The 20,099-nt window shown below is 36.1% G+C and overlaps 1 long non-coding RNA gene and 1 other non-coding gene across 2 annotated transcripts; both read left to right on the plus strand.

Annotated features, from left to right (window-relative positions):
- Positions 1–364: 364 nt before the first annotated feature.
- Trnal-cag lies at positions 365–448 on the plus strand. Its single transcript has one exon. It is a non-coding gene; the product is annotated as a tRNA-Leu (tRNA).
- A 17,574-nt stretch (positions 449–18,022) lies between these two features.
- LOC112494832 lies at positions 18,023–20,037 on the plus strand. The gene is made up of 3 exons (XR_003060706.1): positions 18,023–18,227; positions 18,298–18,510; positions 18,907–20,037. It is a non-coding gene; the product is annotated as an uncharacterized LOC112494832 (long non-coding RNA).
- Positions 20,038–20,099: the final 62 nt, after the last annotated feature.

Raw genomic sequence — 20,099 nt, forward strand, 5'->3', positions numbered from 1 at the left:
TTCGCCATATTATATATTGTGGAGTTACCTATACGCCTCTTGTAGTCTGTATCTGCTGTTCTATATTTTCCAAGACATACTCTAATACATTTCGACTGTTGCGTTTATTTTAAAAAGGTGGTTTATTTTCATTGTTATCGATCAACATACTTAAGTAATAATCCGCCTTAGAATAACTTAATCTATAGTTATATATTTTTTGGTATGTCGTCATTTTTGATGCGTCTCGCCAAAATTTCTTTATTATTATTTTCAATTTTTATCACCGTTATTGTTTTTTATATTTATACTATCTCTTTTATGTTTAAACTATGGTAAAAAATAAATGTAAAAACCATTGTCTCTTTAACTTTTTGAGTTTTGCGTCAGGATGGCCGAGCGGTCTAAGGCGCTGCGTTCAGGTCGCAGTCCACTTCTGTGGGCGTGGGTTCGAATCCCACTTCTGACAGTTATCTTTTTATATATAAAAAAAAGAAAGAAGCTAAAAAGTTCTGAAATCAATAAAACATATAAAAAATATTCAAAAAATTCACTTCGATCCATGACACCACAAGTTTTTCAATCCCACTTTCTAGTACTCTAGACTACCGGAGGGCTTCGTATAGGCGCGGACGGGATTGCTTAATTTTTGTAATTTATTAAAATAAATGATGTATCTATCACTTAATCATATCGAAGATTGAAAAAAAAAACTTAAAAAAACGACAGTCCAAAGATTAATAGCTATACAAATTTATTTATTAAATGCAATAAAATACATCATTCGGATGCACATTCTAGTTGATAGGAACATATTCTTACGGTATTTAAATTCTTTCGAGCGTCTTCGGTTTTTGCATTCCAGCAGGAGAGGTTAAACATATCTCTGTTCGCGATGCTTTTCGAGTGCACTCTTGGGATACATGGAAAACTAAGAAAACGGCACTTGGCCGATTGTCTCACAGGTGTGTGCACCGTTTCTGCATTAAAGTTATGCCTAAGACCAAACAGTATGATACAGTGCACGCAATAGATAAGGTATATACGTAACGTTCACCATGGCGTGTATTAATAGTGTCTTTAATGGAGTTTATACGCGCATACGGTTTGCGAATTGTGCCACCGGCCATATGTTGTCTAGCGGTGCTGTTCGGTACTTGAGTATCTTTCATATATTTTTTTCTTATTAACCAACGGTTACGACCTCCTTAAGAGTTTATTCGGGAAAAGAATTAATCCGTGTGTAAATAGTCTATGATTAGTTAAAAGGATCTCTAGACTCGGCAGTCCTTCGTAATTTTTAATTAATAATCCGAGGATGAAATCAATTATAACAGTGCGTGCCACTGGCCTTTATATGCAATGCATTGAATAGTGCCACGAATAGTTGATACGTGCGTCATTAAAATAGTCAATAAAAGGTACTTCCTGGGTCTTGAAAGGTAAGTGTGTTTTACTGACACAGTATTCGATAGAGCATACGGTATTGAACGTATGCACTTTTTGGAAATAATAAAATAAAGAAATGTAATACAATATTAATTGCAAAGACTTAAAATTCCCTAATCTTTAGGAAAATTATAAAAACTCTTAAATTTTTCTTCTCTTCCTGTACCTAACGACATCCGATTACGTGTCATTCTATAATTGAATTACGGTAAGAATGTAAACGCCCATTGGATGGCATTCCCACGCTGTCCTACGAAATTCTTATTTTTTCATTAAAAAATTCGTGACGGTGGACTCGGTACGGTTTTCGGCACGAGTCCAACGCCGCATCGGTCTTCTTGTTCTTTTTAAGAGGTCAGCGATATTCCGCTATGTAATTGCGTGACAAAAACATTGTTGAGATCCGTTGGACCTTGGTGAGGTTTTCGTGAGATTACAAGAATTCACAGTTTGGCCCATGACGAGGACCGGGTCTCTGATACATTCTAGCGTCAGGAAGAGGGAAGATGAGAAGAAGTGGGAGGAAGAGGCACTAAGGACTGAAGAGAGTCAGCTAACTGTAATAACGTCCGTAGTAGCGACGTCGGCGCCACGACGAAAGTCCGTAAAGAGAATGAAGAATATGGGCCAGCGAGTCAGCCGTGTATGCCACGAATTTGCGGTACAGTTTCCGCAATTCTGGGACCTAGGTCCCACTTACGGAACAAGGCCCATTCCATTGTGTCGTAAGATACGCTATGCTCGTTGAAAAAATGAATGTAATCCTCTAACATTTCCTGCTTTTTCCTCGTTAGATCAAACGAGTTCTTCTTTTCTTCACTTTTTCTCTTTAATTCTAATACCTTCCTTCTCTTGTGTTATTACATTCGTCTTTATTCAGACACGCGCAGGTTACACTATTCGTATTATATTCACAGGATATAACGGAACTGGTATTCATAATCATCGGGGCACGTCATTTATTATTATAGAGTAATTCAAGTCTTTTTTGCAAGTTGTCATAGCCAATGCATTCATTGGTAAATACGTAAAGGCATATAAGAATACCAATTTTCAAAGGTGCAATGCTTTAGCAGTACATATAGGATTATTCGGAAGTATCCTATCAAATGAATTTAGCACGCTGGATTGAGTTCTTTGACAAACACACCTTTAGTGGATGAAATATTACTGAGCAATAACCAGAAACACCTCTCTGGTATAGAAACACTGCGGCAGGTACAGAAGGAGAACGTTTGGATTGAACTGAAACATTGGCAGTGCATTATTGCATTCCGAATATTAAATTAGGGAAATGGTAACACGTGGCCAAGTATATGAATACTTGATTTTGATACGTACTAATGCAAGTGGACAGATATAATTCTGTTAAAAATACATATTATATGTATTTAATACATCATTTTAAGAATGTGTTTTCTTTTTACTTTCAGTTGGCCAGTGTTTTATCAGTTTTATCGTCCATGCAGCTTCTCCTAGTTGTGGCTTCAGCGAGCCAGTTACCTCAATCTGACTTACTAAAGTGTTACCTGGGTGTTGGTGCGGACACGGTGACAAGCGTTAAATAAGATCAAGTGGCATTACTGAATACGACGAGTCATATTCGAATCGAAAGTACGCAATGCACTTTAAAAGATAATAATTAAAAAAAAAATTAAAAGTAAAACTAGAGAGTATGTCTCCTTCTTGAAGGACTGCATGTTAAAAAAAACTAAACAATCCACAGCTTCTTTTCCTGCGATTCTTTCATTCACAATGTGCAAGAACCAGTGCAACAGCAGCGCTGCTAGTGGCTGAGAAAGGAACATTACTTACCTTGTAAAGGTGACATCAACGAAGACGACGACAACGTGATTGACATTCTTTAGACCTTTTGCGACCCCTTCAAATACCATAATCCCATAGATCAATTTCTTTCACCCCGACGACAGTCGATTCTACATGCCCGAAAAAATAGAAGAAGAAAGTAAATTTCTGAAATATTTGATTCTATCGGCTCCTGGGAAAATAGCTTGGTCGAGTCTTTTGATAATCCTGCTAAAAATCCCCTATGCACTCACACGTATTGCAAATTGTTCTAAAATCGTGATTTCATAACACTCCTACATACTTAAATAGGAACATGATTGCAATATATGCTCAAACTTAATTAATTATGTGACAACACACGTTTGGCTATCTGAATACAATGTCTATTCTAGGATGCGTCATTGGGTTCACCAATCACGGCTTTCAACCACCCATTCACTTTTAAGATTCTGAAATACAATTAGCCTCAAATAAATATGACAAAAATTAGGATAAAAAGACTAGGGAAAACTACTTTTCTAAAAATTTCAGAAATTTCTTTGGCTTTCTCAATGTTTTCGTACTTTTCGGAAAAAGTTCAAGATTAAGATATTACGATATTTAGATATTTACACAAGCAAATATATTTAGCACATGGAACAAAAATTCAGAGCAAAAATATGGGAAAATAAAAAATTCGTCAAAATTTTCACTAGAAAAATATTACTGATGATTTCGCACGCCATTACTAACCGTAAACGCTGCTCTCTGACACGTAACCGTGCTGAAAATATGAATATACATATATCTACATATGTACACACATACTTGTGCCAAAGTATCTGGACAAACGTGGTTTAGATTGTGACTACTAACCACGTCGAGGTTAAAATCGTTCTTACCATACTAATGAGTATTAAAAGTATGCACAGTGCTCTGATATACCTGCAGCATGCATATATGTGCATGTTCACATGTAAAGTTGCACGCGTGAGGCTTCTGTTGGTAGGAATGCTGAAATACAGGGGTATATAATTCTCAAGAATTTTTACGTAGTAAGTGAGTGCAAAAATGACGTCATTACGCGCGCAACCATCCAACATAACAGTACATATGTTACCACTTTGGATCCTGGCCATGCTGGACTCGTGAGAGAATTAGTGAGTGAGTGAATATGTAGAGAGCAAAGGAACAGTGGACCTTAGGCGTTGCCATTTACACAAGTATAGTCATATTTGACCAATAGTCATTTCTTTACATTCTATTCGTTTGCATTATGGGTCCACGTACTGTCTGGCCAGACGCCTCTAATATTGTTCCTGTACATTATCCAGGCACTTGTATACAGGTGCGATTATGCAGATGCGTTCTACGCGAATGCATAAACGGGCATCGTACAGTTAATAGCTATGCAACAATAATTATTCCAAAGTTTTGCAATAAGTAATTTCTTAATAACGTTTCAATGTCGAATTATAACAATTTCAGCGATTTACGTGTGCGCGTACTTTTTTCGCGCATTTATTATTCTCCCACCGAACCCATTTTTCATAAGAATATTTGTCTGTGTACGTATAGTGTCGTTAAAATTACTCGTATCGAATAAGAATTTAGCTCTGTAAGAATTATGCAGTACCGAAATACATGCATGTAAACAGTAGTATATGTAACATACTGTATATGATATACATATAGTGACATGAATATATATAAGATCAAGAGGTGACGTTACCTTGTATGATATACGTGATGCATATTCCTAGTGTACGTACATTAAGAAAGCACCCTATCTTTTCGTCTTTGCCAATATTAATATGATGCATCATTATTTTTTCAAATTTGTTAAAAAATTTCTATACACGTATGAGTTATGTAATACATATAAGAACGGTTAGGATCCAGATATGCATATCTCGTACCACCTCTCTATTTCTCTTTCTCTCTTCTCCTCTCTCTTATGCACAGACGGTCTCAGGAAATTGTGCGTATACGCCAGAACGCACTACTGTTATCCGAAGAAGGTTCTAGCCGAGGTTCTCAAGTTGTACAGAGGTTCTTCCATGCGATGTGTAAGACGTATCAAAAAACAAGCATACGTTGGAATTCTTTTCAAAATAATTCTTTACTACGGATTTTACGCGTATACGAAATCATTGGTATTATCTGAATACTATACCTATTTCTGAATACTATACCTATTTCATTCTTTCTGTATGATCAGATACGTAGAAACGTTCATCGGCCATTATATGATATAGATTCTAGAACTCAGCAGTCATAGTGTGTAGAATCACACATTATAGTACTTAAGAGATTACACCCTTAAAACGATTAAAGTTTTGGACGCTTAAGGATGATTTTTTAATTACTACAGTACGGAACGTGATTAGCAAATTGCTGATAAAAAATTTTGTAAAAAAAGGTGGACTATAGTTTTTCAAAAATTATCAGCTGTTATTTACTCCTTATTCGAAGTAATGTGAAATCACGGCTGTTTGTATTATTATGTAACACAAATGTGGTCCTTTGTAATCGTTTGACCGAATGCAGTCAGGAATAGAAGGTTGACAAAATTATGATTAGACGATATTTTTATCATACTATCAGAAAAAACTATTCTTTATTTTTCCATTTCATGTCGATTATTGGCCAAATAATACTCTACCCCCATTTTTAGTTGAAGTTGTGGATTTCGACCTGTCTGACGCGAATCGGTATCCAACTGTTAATTTTGAACATTGTAGAGAAGCCACGAAGCGTGCACAAGAGACTTAGCCGCATAGTATAAGTTGTATATATGTAAATATGATGTATATATATATGTAGGACTCAACTGGTCGACCAGAGCAGTATGTACCATTACTACACTGCTATTAGTGGTATCGGAATCATCTAACATTCTATGGGCATTGTTATACAAAGGCCTCGTGTGAAATTCTCGCGTGGCTACGAAGAATTTCACGATATACAAGCGCGGATTCTTTGAAAAAGAAGAACGTCGAAAATAAATGTAGGTCGTGCGACAGACATGCTACTTTACGATTTTTGTAGTACAGTCCAGTGATCAAGCGTGTTCGATTGTACATTAACTTCATTAGTTGTTCCTTGGAGTTAACGACGTCTGGCTTTTTGCTGCTGCTATTTGCTTTTTTTTTAATTTTTTATATCGCGTGAGGCGCCGCTAATACTCGTATTTGTGTGCATGTGTTGCATATCGAATGAAAGTCTTTATAAAACACTCTAATTAACATCCTCTCCCTTCTTGTCTCCTATAAATGATGGATCTAACAGCGATTACAAATCAGTCGAGATTATTCGGTGATATCATTAATTAAAAGCAAATTAGGTGGTGCTTTAATTGAGATGAACAAATTAAAAAGGGCATTCAACAGAATCAATGTGGATATATAATATTTTTAACCTTGATTTAGATACTACTTCGTTATTAATTATTATTATTAATTTCATCATGTATTAATAATTTCACTTTCGTAATTCCATTAAAAAATTTTTTATACAATACGAAAGTTCAAAGAAGGCAAACTTACTTTACATATACAAGATTCATGTTATTAAATACGTAATGTTATTATTTTAAACTCTATTGGACCATTTGTAATTTTTGTACTTTTCAATATATAATTTAATTGCTCGTATCATACAAAAATGAGCATTTTATCTTAACGATAATTCAGGATAATGCTCTACGAGTAAATCAATGCAATAAAAATTCGGCAAAGTTTAAGACATATTTTAAGCTATCGTAAGTGACGTTTGTCCTTGTATTAATACGAATGGAATATGTGCGACAATATAAATCCAATAATACAAACAAATATGTACTCCAAGATAAACATGATCATAAATAATCTCGAAAGATGTATTATACATATAGTAGTATATATAATAATTTGGTGCGATCCACAAAACAGACTTAACTCTGGAATGTTATACAACATCTAGCAGCCAACTTCATACGGTATTCATCGTCTCAATTCATTCCCTAATACCCGGCGGAGATGTAGGGGTAAGTGAGGTAGGACGAGCCCGATGGGGCAAAATAGGCTATTTATAAAATTAGTTGCAGGTGGGGCAGGAGAGGTTATTCATAAAAATAGCAGAAAAAGACAGAATAACTAGTAGGTTGAATTCATCACTTTATCCTCCTTCAATCCACCAGCCGTGGACGATATAGAATTTTTTTTAAATAAAAAACGCGGGTTCACTTAATTTCTTATTTGGAATTGCCATAAGATATTAGGTAGCTAAAACAGAAAAAATCGTAATTTCCACGTTGACTAGCGCCGGAAGATGAAGCAACGATTTAGAATTTAGAATATAGAAAATTTATTAAACGGTAAGACTACTATTTAAAGACTAAATTATTTTTTATGTTTTTAAAAATAGTTTACATTATAAATAGATATATTGTGTGACAAGGGATGAAACAAGACGACTTCAGTCTATCACTTTTATGAACACAATAGAAATACCAGCAAGCCAAAGTAACCGCTAATCTTATTAAAAAAAATTAAAATATCGAATTCAATATCAGATCCAATTAGACATTACCACATCGGTATAACAAAAATGTTTATCCCTACTAAAAGTAACATATTTCTTTCGAGGATATCAGCAAAGGTTTCTTCAGTAAGATTTCATTAGAAGCGATAGAAATAACTGGCCGGAAGACACGTTTACTGTAAAAAAACGAACATCATTTACCGTATACTTATTGAGAAATTACTGTTAAACGAAACGCATGCGGCGGCTATCTCTCTCTTTCACGTGTTCTTTTCCCCATCCGAAAACGCTAGAGAAAAAATGACGGTGCAGATTTTGTCGTGCAGTAACCAATAAGATTTACTTATCGGAGTAATCATTATTTGCTTTTGATTTTACTTTACCCAAACTCTACCAAACTACCTTAAGTGTCCCGTCTTACTCCACTTCCTTCATTATACATCAATTTCTTCCGTATATAACAAAAGACAGACTAGTGACCATTTAATTGCGGTCAAATAGATTTAGGACAAGCAAACTGGGGTTAACGACAAAAGAATGGACATAAAATCGTGAATGTTCTGAAAACATTAACCCCCCCAGTATCCTTCTAGGATTAAGCATACAGGGTGTTCGTTATGAAACGCACTGTAGTAACACCGTGCATTCCTTGTCAAATTCTAAAGAATACGTGTATTTTCATTTTTTATTTCATATATCAAAATTTCGAGATAATCAAGGTTGAAGTTGCAGTAATGCGACCAATCAGAACGCGTTTAAACGGAGCGTAAATGACGTCGCGAGTCAGCCCACAAGTCCTGCTTACACTAGGCCAATAACACTAAGAGTATCGTCTCTTGTATCTTACTCAATTACATGCAGATAAACAGGGACACTACGACGATACTCTTAGTGTTATTGACCTAGTGTAAGCAGGCCTTGCGGGCTGGCTCGCGACGTCATTTACGTGCCGTTAACACTAAACATACCGACAATTTTTTTATAAATGTATTATTGGCTTTAAAAGGGTCAAATGATTAGTCGCATTACTCCAACTTCAACCTTGATTATCTCGAAATTTTGATATATAAAAAAAAATGAAAATACACGTATTCCTTAGAATTTGGCAACGAATGCAACGATGTTACTACAGTGCGTTTCATAACGAACACCCTGTATATCATACATATTCATATATTTTGATTAACGTCTAAATTGAATCTGTATTATTTAATATTTAGGTAAAAAACCAAGGGAATTTTCAAAAACTATTATTTATTAGGAAGTTAAATAAAACATTAAAATACTATCTGGATCGTGTGAGAAAAATAAAATAAAATTAGAAAATTACGCAATTTCCTATAAGTCCTGTTAAGAGCACGTATTCCTGTACACTTATCTTTAAACGCTTAACTGAAGTTAGAGTAAAGTTCCGTCGAACAGATGCTGGATGTCTTGCCGGCACAATAGCCATAACGATTGCAAGCTGCTTCTCCTAGTCAGGTTAAATTATCACTTTGCATCTCGCTACCTTGATTTTGACAACGAAAGTGGAGCAACCAAGTACAAGGTGCATTTGTTGCTACCTTTTTTTTCTCGAGTATATAACTTCTTTTATTCACGAAGATTAACCCTGAGTAACCGGTTTTTATCTGCACCACTCTCCCCCAGAATTCTTTTTTGCAAAAAATCACAAATAATTTACGAGGCGTGTGGAACTTGAGCCTTCGAGTTTAAAATTCTTGAAATATATTTATAAGGTCATGAGAGTGTTAATATTTTTGTGCGAAGCTTTGGGTACACCTGAGGTTAATTAAAAATATTCCCAAAAGCAAAAGACTGAGGAATTTATTTTTTCTAAGTTCTTTCAATTATTTCCGTAAGCATTCCTTTTGCTTTACAGGGCGTAATTTGCACGTATACAGGGTGTTCGTTATGAGACGCACTGTAGTAACACTGTTACATTTCTTTTCAAATTCTAATGAATAGGTGTATTTTCATTTTTTATTTCATATATCAAAATTTCGAAATAATCAAGGTTGAAGTTGCAGTAATGCGACCAATCAGAAGGTGTTTAAACGGAGCGTAGATGACGTCCAGAGCCAGCCCGCAAGGCCTGCTTACAGTAGGCCAATAACACTAAGAGTATCGTCTCTTGTATCTTACTCAATTACATGCAGATAAACAGGGACACTACGATGATACTCTTAGTGTTATTGGCCTAGTGTAAGCAGGCCTTGCGGGCTGGCTCGCGATGTCATCTACGCTCCGTTTAAACGCGTTCTGATTGGTCGCATTACTGCAACTTCAACCTTGATTATCTCGAAATGTTGATATATGAAATAAAAAATGAAAATACACCTATTCATTAGAATTTGAAAAGAAATGTAACAGTGTTACTACAGTGCGTCTCATAACGAACACCCTGTATACGTGCAAATTACGCCCTGTAAAGCAAAAGGAATGCTTACGGAAATAATTGAAAGAACTTAGAAAAAATAAATTCCTCAGTCTTTTGCTTTTGGGAATATTTTTAATTAACCTCAGGTGTACCCAAAGCTTCGCACAAAAATATCACGTATTCTTTAGAATTTTAAAAGGATAGCAACGATGTTACTACAGTGCGTTTCATAACGAACACCCTGTATATTCAAACGACTCTAACCCGAACGATCGTAAAGTCTCGCTTGAGATACGGTATAAGAATGGTAGCATTTACGGAGCTTTATGGAGCCTAAGAGGGCCTATTTACATCCGTAAAAGTCTCCAGACACTACGAGATGTGCCTGGCAACATCTAAAGGAAATGAAACCGTCCTTACGAGTTCCATTGTAATACTCCTCTTATAAATTTTATACATTTGGTATCTAAAACCCTCTAGAAAGAGGAATTTCGTCTCTTGTTTTTATACTGGATATTATTCACTGATATGCTCTTGTCCAATCGATTGAGTATCCTGTCAGCACGTCTCCCTAAAGCAGAGGAATATAGATAATCTCAATGTGCATAACTGTCAGTTCGAGGTCCTAATCTAATAATCAGTAAAGCAGCTGTGAGATAAGCCACGAATTTTACATATATGTAAATATTCAATGTTGATTTTATATACAGGGTTATTCAAGACAAACCAGCTGAAGTTGGACGCGTATTAACGCTTAAGTTAATCGAAGCAACGCGACCGTGTTAAACAAATGAGAGAATGTGAAGTTCACGATGTTATTAATATTATGACGTTAACTTACATTTTTTAATAATGCCACACTGTTCTGATTGATGGAATTACTATTTCTTGCTAGCTTCCGCTGATGCGTAGGTCGTGAATGACCCTGTATACAGAGTATCCCTAATTGTAAGATTCCTTACCAACGAGGTATATCAATGTTGCAGAGACATCGTAGATTACGAAAATGACCTTCCCTTTCTTTAGAAGCATTTAGTTTTTTTTTTAATCAGAGCTACCTAAAGTGCATCAATCGAAATGAAGCGTCGACAGAAAAGTAGATAAGTTAGATTTCTGATTTTTCCTCCCTTATTCTTCTAGGGTAAGTAAACGATACGACGTTAATGCCCCTCATGGAGTTAATAAATGTTGAAAGTGTCGTTCATGTATCTCTAAATATTTTTTAATTCTTGCACGAATGTTGTTCGAATATTTACAGGGTAACTGACATAAAAATAGTATGAATTTTTATGTTCATATTGTCTCTTGTTGCTAGAAACAGATACGTAGTTTCTTTTACAAAATCTTCTAAGGAATTACCGTCCTAATGAATAATTATCTTCACGTGCATCTTTCTAAGCAACCTTGCATTAGTTTAAAATACGTCTCTGAACGAGCCCATTGAATCAGCTGGAATTCCTTGCTATGGATATTTAAATATGCGAAATAAAAATGGTTCAAGTAAATTTTGTCAAATTTAATAAGAGCTATCCGCATATATAATAATCTATACAGAGTTCTCCAGTAAGAAATTTTTTATACATCAAATAGTGAGTCCCTTCGTATAATTAGACATGAAAAGCACGTGATAGAACAGTATTTATATAATTATATAAATTGAACTCTATAAATAGCACGAGTGTATAGTTCACAAAAATTATTCTACATTCTTCGTGAAAAATATTCAGTAAATATTTTACATATACCTATGTGTATACATATAGATATATACCTGCTGATATATAAGTACAGGCTCGCCAAAGGCTCAACGAAGTTCAGGTTAATGGGCCTCCAAGAAATTCAATTCACCATATTCTAAACCGACAATTATTTTGTTACACAGGCTGGTTATTTTATTCCCTCTTGAGGCATAATCGGGCCTGATGCCCATTCTCGATTCAACAGCAGAGGGGCAGTGAGCTTCGCTTTATTGGCAATCACCTACGGAACAAGTAGGAGGGATCCTCAGGCGTCGACACAGGCGAACCTTTTAAAAATCTAATCTCGGACATTATTCAGGCTCTCATATTGGTCCACCGCTTAATAACATTAATAACATTTAATATTCCATTTTAAGCTTAGAGACTATGATTAAGAGTAATATACACCGTAGATCAAAGTCTGTATAGATAATCGACCAGTCCTAAATTAATTTCTTGCCTGTATTTTGAAAATATCATATCCCTTTGAATACTTCGTACAATGTGCTCTAATGCGCTGTCCTTTTAACCCTTTGAGAACGGGTCGCTCATATGGGAACCACTTCCTTTTATTTTCTGGATTACTTTATCGATTTTGGTTGAACTTAGCTTCTTGAGGTTTACAATGCTACTTTTTTCAAATTTCAAGTCGAAATTGTGAAAGTCAAAATGGCCCTTTGAATATGGGGGTTGGAAAAATGGGCCACAATATTTTTTTCAGGTTCTTTACACTATTGTTTCTCTGATTAAAAGTTAAATCAAAATGATACTGTTGCACTGGCAATTATAGTAACTCGGCCAAAAAAGAGAAAAGTGAGGTCAAAATCGAAATCAGTGTCCCCATAAACCTTAAGGTACCATGGTAAATTATATATTTTCTTTAAAAATTTTTAATTAATGGAAATATTTTCTTTAAACCCCCCCCCCATCCTAGAAGGGTTCAGCGGTCCCATTTTCTTATTTAAGAAATTATTATAATAAAATAATTTATTCAGTTGCGTTACGCATGACTAAACTATTTATTTATAATAATTATCGACCTCGTTAGCCAACGTGGAAGCATCAAGGCTGCGGCCAGTGTCAGTGTCAAGGTAACTGTACCGCAATCTCTTGTGCCACATATTTAGAGATACGATGATCCTTGCTGATCATTACGTCTTTTTATGCATACTAACATATGAATACGCATGCATATCGAAACAAACTAACTATAAGCAGATATGTATATTATTAATTTTACTTCCCTTAACTTTTCTTTTTGAGGCATATACATTTACATTCTATGCACATATGCTCTGTGTACATTTTACATTTATATCAGGATTAGTTCATCCGTCGTACTCGCGTGCGGACATGACCTTATTATTTTTAAACATATAACATTTATATGTTATTAGACACGCCATATAACATTTTTGATTATTAACTCTATATGATTCGATGCTCATTTCCACTTTTCTTATACATAATTTCTTATACTCAACACTTAAAAGGATTTTTAATTAGGTTTGAATATTATTGTTCGATGCTGTCTTTTTTTCCACTACTGTATAAGTGGATGTGCGTTTACACACCCTTTACATGATAAATTATACGTATACAGTATACGAGTGTAAGAAGAGGCATCGAGGTAATTCCCATTTGAAGAAAAAAATCAACATTTTAATTCAAAAATATCTTTCGATAAGCTCACCGTGAAATGATACCATTTCTTACGTGACCACTCAGACGGGTAATTCGTAGCATTCCAATATGTACCGAGCATTACAAAAATCTGTTATTGGAAATTTCCAGTCTTCCTAACAGAAACACAAAAGTTCTATGATCGAATTCGAGCGTAAATCACTAGAATAAAAGTCATTGCGGCTCCTTTAATTACAGTGTAAATATTTCAAACTTGAAAAAATTATCGATAACAATTCCCAAGAATAATTATGAATAATTAGCAATCCCAGGGCGTTAAGGGGGTTGCCGATTTTTCATGGATGTTTTTACATTGTGCTTTTTTTTCTATTTATCTCTTTTTCTTCCTGAACCTTCTCACTTTCTTATACGTCAAATAAAATGACTGTTCACTTATTCGTATGGCCCCTTTTTTGTTCACCATTTCACCTTATCTACGCAGTGTCAGACAGAACGACCTTGATATTTCCTAAGTACCTCTGACCTCGATAAAATTTTTGTCGTCATAGACGCCCTCTGTACCGTGCAACATTTTTTTAGAAAAATCGCGCCCTACTCCAACAGTTTGGAATATATTTAAGATACTAATAGTTAGCCAGTATACTAGTATCGAATAATAGGACTAGTATAGTGACTAGTATATCGGTAATATTATAAGTCCTTCACAGCTACCTTCAGAAAGGAACGGTATTCTACGCCCACCAGTTGTTCCGTATTACCGATCCACTTTTAGATATTGAAACTTTACACTACTGACTGGGGCAACACTCGCAGTACACGTACTACCATAACCTGTTTATTCACATATAGTTAGGCATGTAAACGCATAGCAGCGGTCATAGCGAACCGATACTCCTTGAACTGCACTTGACACTGATTTTACATCGTCTGCCTTTATCAGTATGTACATGTATACCTGCATAGATAGAACTAATATTATTTACATTAAAAATGTCTGTATCATTCTTTCGAATAATAAAATCCCCCTTACTGTTTCGTCATTTTTAAAGACTTCCGCACTTGTCTAATCTACTTACATTAGCACACGTGCCTACGCAAATACATGCATAAATAGTTTTATTCTTCGGACATCTTTTGGTCTTAACGCGTTACCTTCAATTTAACCAAAAAGTCTTGCAGTTAACCGGTAGACATGTTACGATCGAATAAGAATGTATATACGCAATGTATATCACTTTATGAATTTCTCAATTTTAACGTAAATCATACAGCACGTGTTTTTGAGATCTGGTTAAGTGTAACTTTAAAAAGTAGCGGTATAGTCTCTAAAGAGCAGTAAGACTAGGAGTTACTGGCGGGGTCAATCATACCTGGACGAATTTTCAGCGAGACTAAAGAAGGAATAAAAAAAGACGGGAGAAACGGTACCGCGGTCATGATCCTTTAAGACTTTCTTATTGATGTTTCTCAATTCACCTCTATTCAAGCAGATAACATGTACCTGTAAGAATCAGTGGAAGATACTCGACGATAACGGAAACGATCATTTTGTATAAGAGAAATCAGTTTTCGATGCTGAGTATAATATTGTGTATTTTATGCGTTGCGTACGTAATATCATGACACGTGTTATACATATGTGATAGTACAAGATACTGTAGGCATGTAAATCAAAATTCTTATGATGCAGAAATTCGTAGAAACGGTGTTTGTAAGTATCGTGAAAACTTTTCGTACTAGATTTCCCTTTTTCTCTTTCTTTTTTTTCTTCTTGTCTTCTTCGGCAAGTTTGTATTTCACAAAGTTGGTAGGTACGAAGAAAGCGCATTACCTGATATGCAATGGAGTGAAATATACTTAGCTTACGCAGGTATAAGGTTGCATAAGATGAAGGAACCTCGATGAATGTGGAAGGATAAAAGGTTGGGTGTTCTCACAGTGATAATTAACGTCTAATAAGTCAAGTTCATTAGCTCAATGTATAGATAAGTATATACGTGCCGTTTCTCCTACGTAATAATGGTAAGGTCAGGTACCCGAGTAACTGCGTAAGCTGCGGCCATACGAAAAAGAAATCAATTCGTTTGTAATATATTCAGAAGAATGAATGCAGTAACGAGTTTAATTGCTGTGCGCTCAGCTCTTTAATTGGTTGATTAACACATAATTATGAGAAATAAATATTATACGATGTAATAAAGGGAGAACGAGAAATAAAAATGAAGGGGTCAATCTTAAATTTATCCAACCTCGTCCCACGGAAAATATGAATATTGGAATCGCTTTGGATCATCTGCTCTGCTAATACCGTTCGATCCTCAATCGCTTAACGTTGCGAGTTTCTATATTAACAACGGTACTGTAATACTTTTTCATATAAAATTTTTGTACTCTTACGCCAGTCGTACTGGTTGGCACCATTTATGAACAACGATTCGAATTCTTGACTACCGTCTGTTTTGATATTACGTACTTATAGTCGGTTCACAAGTTCAATGAGTTTTGTTAACGGACGCACAACAATGAAGTATGCGACTCTGCGTAACATTTTTGTTACCAATCATGCATTCGCATAATTTTGCACTGAAATATATTTTATTTATTTGTTTTAGCTTACGTTTTCTTGATATTATGACTTTTCTTGTCAAAAAAAAAAACACATCGAACTCGTGGACCGATGTCAATATATTTAGTTTGTATTTAACATTGAGTGATTATAAAATGTTCTTCATATTTCTGAACAATACAGTTTCGATGACAATTTAGGCTGATTGTGCCCATTCAATGAAACTACTGCGCTTCATCTGTTTCAATATACACATATATACGTAATATTGAGTGATAGCTATGCGATTTTCATAATTACGAGCGTAACCGTACATTTTGAATAAAAGCTTGTTCCAGCTTAATCATATAAATGAGCACCTATTATTCTCATTGATTCGAACTCGTGTGAGCTTCTTGCTCCGATATTACATGCTCGTTAACTAATCACGAGTCATCGTGATTTTCATTATGTTTCTAATACTGTGAATAACGAACAACCAATCTCACTTGTACCAACTAACGATTTGCGCCAACCGTTTCAAATCCTTGTAAATCTACTATCGCTGTACTGTTCGTTATCTAGTATCAAGATATTAAGGATGTTTACAACGAACGGTATCATAATACTTCAGCTGGAATCTACTTTTAATTTGCCTCCTAATGGGCTGCACGGTCTCTGTCAACTGTTTTGCCAGAGTAAATACGTCCTTCCACGTGCACTTATACCTAGGTAGGTCCGTACCTACGTAAGTACTGGATTCTCAATTAATAAAGTACTGCAAAAAACGGTATCATAATTGTAATTAAACGCGTTACGGAAGCGCTCCCACGAAGTGGACACTGGTCACGCTTCATGCCAATTTAACACGCGTACACGTCGCGGTGTTCACCGTCATTACTATACCTACTACGCAATGTGCTCTGCGCTAACGGAATGTGCAAGACAGAATTCTGTACTCCCCTGACTACTGTGACAATACACGATAAAGCAATCAGCCGAAAATTATTTCAAGACTATGTAAAAAAAAAAAAAAAAAAATATATACGCTGTCTATTTCACAAGTATTACGATAGTTATAGCATCTATTCATTACGGCGGGTATGTAAACTGTTGTTAATGCGGTACTATCAAGTTGTACTATTATAGTTATGACAATAATAATGATAATAATATCGGTTCCTCGGTGTTATATGCTGCGAAAGCATGGATATCAAAACTGTCATTGATAACATTATCTACGTACTGGATAGACCCATCTGACCGTTAAAATTGGCAAACGTGTGAGGGATTATAATCTGTCAAGTATACATACATTAGAAGTAGGATGATACTCATATTTTAAGTTGGTACTTGGTCTAGTGTTTCGTCACGGCTGCAAGGAATCTTAAAATTTCTTTATTCTCTCGCAACCGGAATTTGCATCGATTTATCGATGATCATGCGAAGGTAAAGAAAGGGAGGGTAATGTCCATTGAAAGTATATATCTGTATATATATATACTTTTACAATGTTTAGACATTCTACAAATCTTGAAAAAGTTCTCTTCTAGTTTCCATCCGTCCCTGAACTCTCCCTGGTATAATTTACCATAATTATTTATAATGTACCTACTGCTTTCCTTCCGTGATATAATACTCTATTTTCGGTATCTTCCAAAGAGTACTGTAAAGATCAGAATCATTCAAGCTCCGTGCGCGTTATCAATACCTGCACTATACATAATATATACTTAACCGTAACAGAGACCAAGGCGCTTTACGTTAGCAACGGCATTTCCTGGCCGCAAAACGTGGGCTAATTCTATGAAGCGCGTCAGGCATCCTCGGCCATTGGAAGAGCTGAAAGAAGCGTGTAAAAAAGTTGAAAAAAGTAAGATAAGACTGAACGGGCGAAAAAAAGAAAGAGAGGGAGAGATAGGAAAAAGCAAGCGCATAGTCACGCCTGAGCGCACAGCGTACAGTGCAAGCGCGAGCGTGCCTTCAAGATGAAACCGCGAAGGAATGATCTCCGTGACGATGGAAGGTCGATGAGCGTCATAAATCTGCTGAAGAAATAAATATAAAAAAATATGTGAAAAATAAGAAACAAAATTGAGACAGTCCCGTGCACAAGAGCCTGCGTTACGGAATGAGCAATTTTTTCTTCGACCAATACGTTACTACAGTGACCAGAATTGTAAGTAGTTTCTCGAAATGCTCGTGTGCACGTTATTGGCGAATGGCACGTTAATCATTAATGATTTTAGGACACAGTAAAAGAAATGGACTCGACAAGAGTACCTGAGCCGCAGTAACAGACGGAATGCCTATCTCGAGTGGGACTTAAAAGTGGGGAGCAGGGAAGGTGCGAGGCGCCAGACCGGCTTTGACTTCCGCATTACAGTTATGTCACGTTATCCCAGGAAGATGCTAAGCCTGGCCTGATGTCATCGTCTAATGACATCAGACAAGTATCACGCGTAAGACGTAATGGATAGATATACATATGCATGTGCGCGTGAAGATGGAGAAATGTGATCTTAACCTTAGCCCGTTTTGAGACTCCATTCTTAAGTCGCTTTTTTTCATTTCTTTATTTACTTCTTTTGCTCAGTTCCAAAGCCAAGAATGACCTAGATTCACTACGATACGCCAAGGCGAATGTTCGCTGTTCCATGCAAACTTTTTCCCTTGTGACTTCACGCTATCTGTCCTTTTCTATTTTTTTTTTTGACTTTTTGACCAAGTAAATTTTCGGCTCCTCTTTAGTACCGAATGATAAATGGTGTTACAGTCAGTGCTCGATTCCTAGAATAATAATTCACTCGTACCGCGTCGTGTGTTTATAGTCGTTATTTATTTGTTCTATGTTAAAGAAGCCATTCAAGAGAATTCCTTGCGAATCGTAGTTACCAACTTCAAGAGGACGAGGATGATTTCTTCCTTGTTCTGTTATTGCTGATGCTCTTAAGTCACGTCAGGATCATCAGCATGAAGACTGAATCGCGAACGCAAAAATGCTAATGTTTGTGGAAGAGAATTTTATTATCTTTTATAAGTTTATTTTCTGATCTTATCATGGAGCGTCATTTCCATCGTCACGATCGTCATCGTCGACGTTGTCTCTTTTTGAAATTCTCCGTGAATTAACGAAACAAAGCAGTAACGATAAAGCCAAGGGAGTCCGAGTAAAGCGAAGCGTCGGAAAAAACTGTATACCGTCGATCGCTCGTGTTACGTCACGCTAGTTATCGGTCAACTAGGAAATCAGGGATCGAACGATGCTCGAAGAGGATACAACGGCCTCCAGGATCCACCGAAGAAATTGCACTTCGCATACGAACCACGTAGATGATGTGCAGCGGCCTCGCCTAGATTGCAAGAAAGGATAGCCACTTGGATGGCCACTTCTCACTTCCGCTTCTTCTGCCTCTTCATCATAATTTTTCATCGTGAACTTTCTTCTCCTTTTACTCCTCCACTTCTTCAATGGCTTCTTCTTGGATTCACTGCATCTTCCCATCTTCACCCTTGTCGTCGTCTTCTTCCTTACAGCAATATTCATTTTATTCCGTTTCTTGTATCAACTACGTACATGTCTCTTTATAACCAGTGCCCTGGTACCTTGTAGATACCTACTACGTCCCTTACACATTTGCATTGAGTGCATTCACTGCATTCGAGCGCATCCACTATGACCGCCCGATCCCACTTGCATCCAGCCTTTGCCCAATGCAGTCAGTGCATCTTCTTACACGACACGCACACGCGGGTGCACTGAAAGAAATGCGACTTCCGTGCGGGATATCTTGACAATGTCGCCAAGTGTAAATAGATACAGTTAATATATAAAATCATGATATACACAATTGCACGCATACGTAAGCGATATTGAAAATTAAAAAAAGCGCACAAAGTATGTACACGATATACGTATTATCGCAAACCATGAAACTACTGAGTAAATTTCTCGAGCGATCTCGAGAGTGAAATTCAATGAATGATGTAAAAAGTGTAAAAGTACTTGTAACATGTAATTAAAGCATTATTATCCAATTAGAAAACATCA

Source organism: Cephus cinctus, unplaced genomic scaffold, assembly GCF_000341935.2.
Source record: "Cephus cinctus unplaced genomic scaffold, Ccin1 Ccin1_scaffold0857, whole genome shotgun sequence".
Taxonomy (NCBI): Eukaryota; Metazoa; Arthropoda; class Insecta; order Hymenoptera; family Cephidae; genus Cephus; species Cephus cinctus.